Raw genomic sequence first — 10,735 nt, 5'->3', positions numbered from 1 at the left:
CCACTTAGTGAAAGAAAGCCTCACTTCATTTCTTTCCCTCAGCCTGCATGTGTTAAAAGTGCCACATTGTCACAGTGAATGCAAGGTGCAATTGCAAGGTAAACATCAAATTTTACAATAGCTTTTTAATTGTGATGTGTATCTGCATGGCAGATCGGGATTCGAACCGGCAACCTTCTGATTATGGGGCTGCTTCTTTAACTGCTAGGCCACCACTACACCATATATACATATATAAATTTAATGACTCCTTATATGAAGATGCTTTTGATGCTTATCAAAGATGCTGTGTCTTATATATATCTATATGACAATATATTCAGTCATCACTTCTTGCCCAATCTTGATTGTTTCTAATGAAAATCAGTACAATTATTTGCTGTATAAATTCTGGACCTTGAATTTGTGCATTATCAGAAGCCACCTCCCCTCATTTCTGCCCACGCATGAAGGAGAGGCACCGGTTACCTCAGCATCCAACGAGTTATGTCTCCACAGCCATCTTCACACCCTACACGTTCAGCAGTCATTAAAACCTCCCCTGAGCGCTGATCTCCGCTGCAGACGTCACTCCTAATGACCCCCTCCTACCTGCTGCACCCACTGGTCCTAATTATCTAACCAGCGGTGGTTTTTCACACAGAAGATTTAGCGGTGGGGTACAACCCGAACTTCTAGCCTGGGCTGTAGGCTGGATTTGATCCTTCAGCCAAAATTCATCTTATTCATTTCATTTTAATTCCTACTGCACTAAAAATTCATAACTTACTCTGGTAGCTGGTATGACTGTTAATCATGGAATATTTGCTTAGATGTAGAGAGGAACTTTATCAGCAACAATTAGTCTTGAGATCCGGTGTAATGCTCAAGTCCCTTTCCTGTTTCTATTCAAACCCTTTTCCTGTTTCAACAAAACTAACCTTTTTCACCTTTTTTAGTTGTCTTAAGATCACAAAATAGCAAAAGTTGAAGATGAATTATTAGCATAATATAAAATGATAACAATTGAATATTGTAAAATTTGGTATAACCATAAAACAACCATTCAACTAATAGATAGATTTTTATTATATGATCTCTTTATATGAAACATGTCTATTGGATATTTTATATCCACAGTAAATTTCACCGATCTAGAAATTATTTGTTATGATATGAGGCTTATTGTCATGGTACAGAAGGGATACTTGCCATTTCCTTCCTGTCTGCCAGACTGAAAAACCCATTTCCATATGAACCTGTTCCATTTTTCATATGGTGCTGTCACAAGTCTCCCCTAATCATTCACTGGTGGAGTGTCAGTTCCCTCTCACCCCCCCCCCCACTCTCTCTCTCTCTCTCTCTCCCCCCCTACCTCCAGTGGCATAATGTTATTCAGGCATCTGCTGCAACACCCACAATAACAACAGGACATTCATGTTGCCAGGAGGCAGAGCTTTGGTGATGGCTTCAGTAGGCTCCTCATCACTCTGCCGTCACTGGGGGAATCGAAGAATCCATGTGTGGAAACAGACCGGCCACCATACGCTGCACCCAATTTTCTGTAGCCAAAACTGAACGCAGCAGTGCTGCACACGTATTCTGAGCCTTTCGAAATGTCTGCATTGTAAAATACAGTTTTTTAAGGTTAAGTTATACCTGTGCTGTTTGTTTTGCAAAAATGCAAAATTGCCCTGGGTGGTAGCCTAGTGAGTGAGACCCACGCCTATGAACCAGAAGACCACAAAATCACAGGTTCAAACCCTGAGCATCTCCAGGGGGACCGGCCCTTTAACTACTGATTGTAAGGTGCTCTGGATAAGGGTATCAGAGCTCTGAAAGGGAGATATGTGGGTTTTTTTTTTTCAGCATTAGTAGCTGTCACTTTAAAAAAAAAAAAAAAGAAAGTGAAGTGATTGTCACATGTGATACACAGCAGCACAGCACACGGTGCACACAGTGAAATTTGTCCTCTGCATTTAACTCATCACCCTGAGTGAGCAGTGGGCAGCCATGACAGGCGCCCGGGGAGCGCTTCCTTAACCGCTAGGACACCACTGCCCCTAAAGTAGCTGTCACTTCAATTTCTGTAAGTTGCAAAGTGGTGCCTCCATGGATTGGACTAGTTTTTCCAGAATCTCCTACAGATGCTTGCTTGGATTGTGATCTGGATATTTTGGAGGCCAAGCTGTGTTCCAACCGTTCTTGAAATATTTGTGCAGTGTGTCAGGACACATTATACTGGTGATGGAGGGTGCTGCCGTCAGGGAGAATATCCACAATCCAAATGAAAGCAAGGTTGTAATTACTGGCTGATGAGCAATTTACGTTTAATTCTGTGTAATGTAATAACTTTTCTCTGAAGAGAAAAAAAAACTTTTTCTGAATCCTTAAAGGACCTTCAGTGGCAGGCAGATATCGCCAGCATCTCTCTGACTGCCGCGCCCTTGACATGTTCAGTGACAGCACTCCTTTGTTGAGAAATGAAACTGCCCGTCATATTTTCCTGAAAATGCTTATCAGCATGTAGGGTTGTGTGAGGGTGACGAAGTCACGAAGGGACCCTTTAGAGAGACCTGCTGATGGAGTAATTATCCGCACTCCAAGCTTCTTTTACAAACGTCCAACTCGCAGAAGAAAATAAAATCGTAAAAGCTCCACTGTTACTCTTTTATAATACAGTGATGAAAGCACATCTGGATAATTGGCATTCAGCGTTGCTCCACTAGCCGAGAGGACATCTGATGTTTGACACTGTTTCTATGGCAACAGGCCACTAACCTCTATTACACAACGTATTCTTTGCTGGATCAATCTTTAATTTTCAAGTGGGAATCACAGAACTGGGGACAACGACGATGATCACGCCCACGAGCATCAGTTTTCAAACCTCTCCAGACCTCAGTTGGCTGGATGGGCTGTAAAATCTGAGAGGCGTAAAGGTTAAAAGGTGAGATGAAAGGCGCTGGGAGGCAGCTTGACATGATCACGTCAAGGAAGGATCAATAACACCTAGATAGCATTTACCACCAGAACGCTGGATGTATTGACGCAGGCAGTACATTACAGTTTAGCTGATCAACAGCTTATTTGTGTAAGATTATGGTTGTCTAAAGAAAGAAAGATGATCAATTCTGTTAACCACATAAAAAAAGTTTTATTGCTGCATATTCTTTGCAAAGCAGAGAAATTCTTATTCCAAAATTGAGGGTGAAACCATACTAAAATTAAAAATGAAGATTAATTAAAGACTAAAAATCACAACAGAACAGCAGGGATACATAATGATTATATCAGGCTTGATTAATCAGATACATCCGAAACAAAATGAGACTAGACAAATCTATACCAAATAATATATGACTTTTGGGTGAGTGGTCACAAAAGAGGTAACAATGTTTACTGTAGTAACACTGCAGATTTTAGGGGTGCAATAATGTGAGGTGACAGATTAGATATGAGCAATATACTTAATATTAGAGTAAGATGTATATGAACATAGACTGAACAGACTGTACATTAAAGAAATCTAATAAAGTGCAGTGGAAAATGCCCAGTTCAATCCAACCCATTAAGGCAATGCGACAATATGAAGGATGGTGGTTGCAACTTAATTATATCTGACAGATTGGGTGCCAAATTTTTTGGTGAGAATTTAGAATTCACCTCTTATCACTTCTACACTAATTAAACCTTAACACAGATGCGCCTCATACAAGGTAACATTCAGTTCACACTTTCCCATGAAGTGCTGTGCATGTTTATCGTTAGTTCTCCAAGACAATTTGAGTAACATTTCATTTAAAAAATGAAAGGAGCTGCTGATTTGGGGCAGTGGTGGCCTAGCGGTTAAGGAGGAGGCCCCGTAATCAGAAGATGCCACTGAGTCGCCACTGAGCAAAGCACCGTCCCCACATACTGCTCCCCGGGCGCCTGTCATGGCTGCCCACTGCTCACACTGGGTGATGGGTTAAATGCAGAGGACACATTTCACTGTGTGCACCATGTGCTGTGCTGCTGTGTATCACAAGTGACAATCACTTCACTTTAATTTAATTTTTAATGATTTCTAATAAAAAGTGCATCTGGAGTTGAGTTACTAGTAGCTCATTATCGTGTTGAGCCAAGCTGATAGAGTTAACTCATTATCTGATTCCAGGGCAGTGAAAGACTCAATGAGGCTGATGAGTCATCTCAAACTGCACCCCCATTCCCCACAACCCCAACACATGCACACTTTTCAATTAAATATGAGAGGTGGCAGAGACACATTCAGGGTGAATAAGGAATGAGTGTTTTATTATTTTCTCCAGATTAAAAAAAGCCTGGATTATCTGTGTCTGTGCGACTCTACCCCCTGTGCAGAAAAAAAAGTGCCAGCCTTTGTAGCAAAATGCATCTTTGGTTAAGGTACAATTTCAGTTACTTGAAATAAAAAAATTACATGCCCAGTGCTATCTAATGCAATATGCAATTTTTCTCTTTTTAAATAATTTATTTAAAAAGCAATGTCACAGTGAGCAGGTGAATGATGTAATTTCCACAATACAAAAAGTGAGTCATTCAATAAAAAAAAAAAAAAAAAAAAGGCGGTATGATCTAGGCTTACACACACCACGCCAACTCGCAGCGCTGTGCTACGTCCTTCATTCCGGGTTAGAGTTGTTTTCATGGAAAGAAAGGTCAGACTGTCAGAAGGATCTCTGTTAAATCGCACTACATGCCATTTCCTTGGAAAAACACACTCGTTTGTTCTGTAGAGCCGCCGTTCCCTTCGAACCGCTGCACCCCAGCAGCTGGAGCTGGAGCCTTGTTCAACAAAATTAAAAAACCCTTATCACCTACAGTCTAAAAACCTACGGCCATGGTGCAGCATAACACCTACAGTAAGAGGTGAGGTACTTGGGTAAACACAAGGAGTCGGAGAAGACACTTACAAAAGGGTGCCGGTTGCCATGGGATCCAGATTTCAGGTTCCTTAAGCAGTCATTACACATTAGAGCATCCTTTTCTCTCTCTGGGGTGCTGTAGTTTCCATGGGGTGCACGGCTTCAAGCTTAATCTCTTTTAAAGAGAATCTGGCCTTCTGGAAAAAGCTCAAATATGCATATTTTTTAATTTTTTGGTATATTTAACAAAATGTCAATTGGGACTAAAGTAGAATGTTCTACAGCGAACATAGGATCAGTGTGCCACGTACCCCTAACGTGCCCTGTGCCATCTTTCCATCTTTCCGTTGTTTGTACATTATCCCACACACCGCCCCTGTCTGAAGAATGGACCCGGCTCCCGGCACTTGGCAGCCCGAAGCAACATCCAGCGAGTGGGGTGAAAGGCTCCATCCTTTTTTAACCACGCTATTGGCAGCTCGAGAATTCGAACAGAGAACCGCCTTCAACAAGAGGCTGATGGTACACACCCACGGAGCTCACAGGAAAGCATCTTCGGGCTAGGCAGCGGGTGCTGCATTTAATATCCACTGCTAGAAGGTACTGGACTCACCGTTTTTGCCTATTGTTCTACCTTTCGATGTATCTGTCTATTTACTTCTGTTTTTCCTTTTTCACTTTTTTCTCAATCGATGAGCTTGTATCTTTGTAAATGGACACAAGTTCTTTATATTTCTCAATAAAGACGAAACAGTTTGAATCTAATTCCAGTTGTCATTTATTCGAACTGAAATTGGTTAAAACTATAGTGATGTTCACAAGTTAATGCCCACTGTGAAATGCCAATGATGCTTTACTTGAAGGTTGAATCGACTGTAGCGGTGCTCCTACCTTTCTATCTTTGACAAATGCTGGAACTTTGCTACGGTTTTAGAGCTCATAAGATCCCATATTCTTTTGCTGTGATATTAAAACAGCTGCTAAATCACATCCCTCCTTCTGAAGCTGCACGCCACATATGGATCGTAGCGCGACCACCTGACTGTCAGGAATGAGCTCCATGTGCAGCATTCCACGACTCCATGACTCCATGCCTGGTTTTCCTTCTCAGGTGTTTCTTTGTAGCCATGACTGTTGTAAAAAGTGCTGTACTAATCAACCTTAACTGAATCGTACAATCTTTCCACGTTGCTGCACCTCGACAAGGCACGTTTGGAAGATGGATGGACAAATTACTGCTACTTCCACCGCACCATGTCCATGTTGTTTCACTTATTCATCAGTCGCTCTGCTTACTGTCACCCAGACGTGACATCAGGCTCCTGCCTCCGCCAGGCGGCTAATATGGTCAGATAATATCAGACTGTAAGTGTGTGATTTGGCACCTGCTATGGCGGGGGATCAGCAATATGAGATGTGCGTGATTCTCCACGGCAGACGATTAGCACGTCTGGAGTTTGGAGGTCTGAGAGATGTTGCCTAAAAAGGATGAGGTTTGGCCCGGGTTTTGGCACCAGAGGAATAGCTCCCCAGGCACATGGTTATTGATGAGAGAAGAGAGAGGAGAATCTCAACACTCGCTATCCCCACTCAGGCCGATTGTAAATGTCCCTTCAGCTACATCACCTTCATCTTCATTATTTGGCTGTTCCCAGTAAAGAGAGCCTTGCACAAACGTGTTAGTTTAGGCCCCTTTATTGTCCCCAGATGTGGAAATTTGCCTCTGGCTGCCCAGTTACACAACAAGCACAGTGTAGAAACCAATAACACACATGCTTCCAGTGTGAATGGTGTTTACCGATGAAGCAATTTTTTCCATTTTTGTATTACAGACTTAAAGCGTTTCTGAGGCCATCTCGTTTTTGTGATATTTCTTCATGTCTGGTACATGCATTTGCTTGGAGTCGTCAAATTTACTGTGACCTCACACTCTTTTGAATGTCACATAATGAAAATGAATATTGGCCCATATACTCATGCCTTGAACTCATGGACAACCAAATCAGATTTTGGTGGTCAAAGGTCATGGTTGTGTTGTGCGTTATGGAGATGGCCCACTTGCAGAAGCAGACTGGATTTAATTTAAAGAAATCTTTAATGAAACTAACGAACAAGATCAGACACAATTTGTCTAGCCTTTTGTTTCACATGTTGAGGTTTTTTTTTTCCTCTCAGACACCACCAACAGTTTCTTTTATTCTATTATTGATGCATGTTTTTTTGTGTTTAACAGCTCATGGGCTACCGGTCTACTCACAACAGAATCAGTATGCTTTATTTTTAACAGGGACAGGCAGGTTAAGTGCTCTTCAGTATAGGTGCTTATAACCCCCATTAATCTGACTGCTCCCTCCTATTGTTGTGTAATAATGGAGCAGTCGAGGTCTGATGGAGGAGGAACAGAATGCCTTGAAAACAAATGGATATGAAGGATTGTCTGAGTGTGTTAGTGTATGTGTGTACTTGGTTTAGGCACATTTTGAAATGAGGCCGTTTATCTGGTGGCTCTGATCTGACTGAGTCTGCATCTGTCCGTCAATTACAATTTTAGTATGTTTTATGTTACAAAATAAATTCAGCCAGGTTCTGATATAGCAGAGGTGGCAAAACTCCAGGCCGTTCCACCAGGTGATGCATTAGGCACCGATAGAGGGCTTGCATTTGTACAAGCTGGTAGGTGGAGTCAACATGTCCGATGTTACTGACCAATGAACACACCCACACTGAACTCTGTTTAACCCCCATGTAACACATCTCAACATGCAACACTCCATTTAAATCCAACCCGCTCATTTATATCAGCATTTAATATACATTCTTAACCAGAGCGATTCCAGTGGTTACAATGACAGTCCCCCGGGACACGATGGTAGGAACGTAAATTTGAACCTGTGAATTTATGGTCATCTGGTTCATAAGCAAAGATATTAGACTACTGCCACCCCTCAAGTCCTGTAAAGTGACCTTGTGATGTTGTGGCTCAGTTAGTTGAGAGGTGAGTTTCTACCCCTGGATTGGCTACTGCCAATTATATTAACTAACTGTGTAATTCTGATGTCTTTTACAGCTACCAGTGAAACTGTACATTTATTCCAATTAGGCAATGAGATGGATGAATACAGCCCTCACACAGCTCTTGAATGTATTTTCTTAACAGCCACTACCGGGCCAAGAAACCCTTCAAGAGCAAATCCAGGATAATACCCCTGAAAAGCACCAATCAGGCAATGAAGGCAGCAGCAAGTCTTGCCCAGGCACTCCACAAATCTGACCGTTGTGGGAGGGTGGGAAAAACTAAATCCTTTTTGAGGCAACACATTATAATTGGGTTAGACTTGGCCAGAAGGCAGATGGGAGACTGAGAGGCCAAGTTGATGAAAGCTCTATGAACTGATGAGATCAAATTTGTCTGTTCCTCTGGCTTCAGCTCTAAGATGTTTGGTCAAAACCTAAGACGGCGCTTAAACATGAGCATGCTACCACAGGGCATGATGGTTGTGGCACAGAACTGAGGGAATGCATTTGTGCTTCAAGGACTGAGAGGTTCATTAAAATAAAACACTTTGAGACTGACTGTTTTCTTTCTCATTGACTATAAAGAGCTCAAATTCATGCTTTAAACCTATACTACATCTCAGTAGCCATTTCATAGCACTTTGGGGGTCCCAGACAAAAGGGATCTGGAGGGCCCTACATTAAACCTAACCAGAACTGTATATGTTATAGTTGGTCTGGCACATGCTTGAAGCAATGTATGGATTTACCAGTCAGAATGCAAAATTGATGTCTTGTGTTATGTGAGAGATAGTGATATGGACATATGAGACTTGGTTTGATGCCACCGTGTTTCACGGTTGGAGGGATTAATAGATTTTATTTGGCTGTAGAATTGTTGCAGAAAAGAGACAAATATCAATATCTCAGCATATCAGTATGTGTTTCTGTCTTTCTGTCTTTATATGAAGAACCCCTTCAAGAACATGACTGGAAATTTCCTTCTCTGTTTGCTGTAATTCGTTGACCTTCCCTTATTCCATCTATACATCAATTTAAAAAAATCTATTAAAATCTATAAAGTGTATTATACTGCAGATTAATGGTTACAGTGTAAGTAAATAAATCAGATGTTCTGGGGATTTCAACTTGGGGCTCTAGGCAATTGACTTATTTGCTTTTGTGTCACAAAATGGATAATTTAATGCTGAAATTTAATCCAAATGTTCTAAAATATTTCTCATTTAATCTGCATATTACAAACAGGAATACACGTTGTATTGTATCACAACAAACGACGACAAAATGCAAAAATTCTTTGTTTGACAATCCATCTTGTGCTTGAAAATGAGTGCTGATATCACTAATATGACTGATATCACACATTTTACAAAGACTTAATCACAATTAGTGAAAAGAAAAAAAAATTGCTATAATTTTGAAAACTATTACAAAGACATATGTGCAACAGCCATTTGCTCCGAAGCCTGAGTAAATATGGAGGGTTGCGACAGGAAGGGTAAACGAGAAACAACAATTGGTTGCCGCTCATGTGCTCCCTGCAGACATGCCCGCCGAGTGAGTTTACAGTAAACAAGATTAACCACTGTTAACTATGTGCAAGCCATTAAATGGCAAAAAATACCTCACAGACAGCCAAGTGCCTGATTTAATACTTTATAGTCACATCTAGCTCATTCATCCATTCACCGAAAATAAATAGATGTAATAGAAAGGGACCAAGAATCTTTTGGAGGTGAGGTGCTTTGGAGAACTCATTTGGGGTCCTTAATAGGAGCTCAGCTCCCTCTGTGAGGGAACGCAGATGCAGGTCACTTATTCGTCCAGAAAGATGTACATAACTTCTTCTAAACCCCAGATATCTTGTATTGGCTTTTATTGGATTAGGCACCATTTCGATTTCCTTCAATTTGCACCTAGGTTTAGTTATACAGTAAGTCCAGCAGGTTGTAAATAACCCAGAAGTCTTCTGCACCCAGTCCTGTAACACAAGGAAAAAAAAAAATGCGCCGCCTTTAAAACAAAGCAGCAGTCGTCCAGACGTGGAGTGAAAAAATGAAGGGATTTTTCGCGCTTCAGCTCACAGTGCCTCATGCCTATTTGACGGTGAATGTTTAATCACTACAAGGGTCGTTGAGGAATGAAAGAGGACTGCGTTATTTATTTCAAATACTGGGGTACTTGCACTTGAGGATTGCTCAGATTTTTAAGACTTTCAGTCTTTTTTTTATGTCGTTTTCTGAAAGTGAACCGCTTGTATTTAGTGTAAATTGCTGTGTGGTTTTGTTTATTGCGGCAGGAGGTCAAGTTCACTCATGCTGTTCGGTTTCCAAAATCCAAATGAGGCTAATCAGGGAGAGTGGGAAGGAGATGCAAGTTGCTTATTGTTTCTGTTCTTAAGATGTCTGAAAAAACATTCTACACGGCATCAATAGATTAATATAAATATCAATGCATTATTATCCAGCACTTTATTACATCAATGTACTTACCAGTGATTAATTCTATAATATTATGTGTGTCCAGAAGATGACTATATAAAATCTATTTAACCTTAATCACATGACAGTTCATTTACACAAATTTCAAATGTGGCTCTTCCTTATCTGACATAGAAATACCAACAAGCATTTGTACTTTAGAGTTCATCTATTTATTTATGCTTGTTCATTTCTAGCCATGACTGACCTTTCACCTAGTCTTCATGTTTTCAGACTGTGGGAGGAATACAGTGAGAATTCAGTTTAGGATTCGGCCTTAGGTTTCCTTGTCAGAATATCCATTGTGTCTTTGTATAATTAACATCAGTACATGTAACATGTATATGTTAAATGTTATATGTGAGGAATTTA

Source organism: Denticeps clupeoides, chromosome 14 (assembly GCF_900700375.1).
Source record: "Denticeps clupeoides chromosome 14, fDenClu1.1, whole genome shotgun sequence".
Taxonomy (NCBI): Eukaryota; Metazoa; Chordata; class Actinopteri; order Clupeiformes; family Denticipitidae; genus Denticeps; species Denticeps clupeoides.
Note: the sequence above shows the minus strand (reverse complement) of the source record.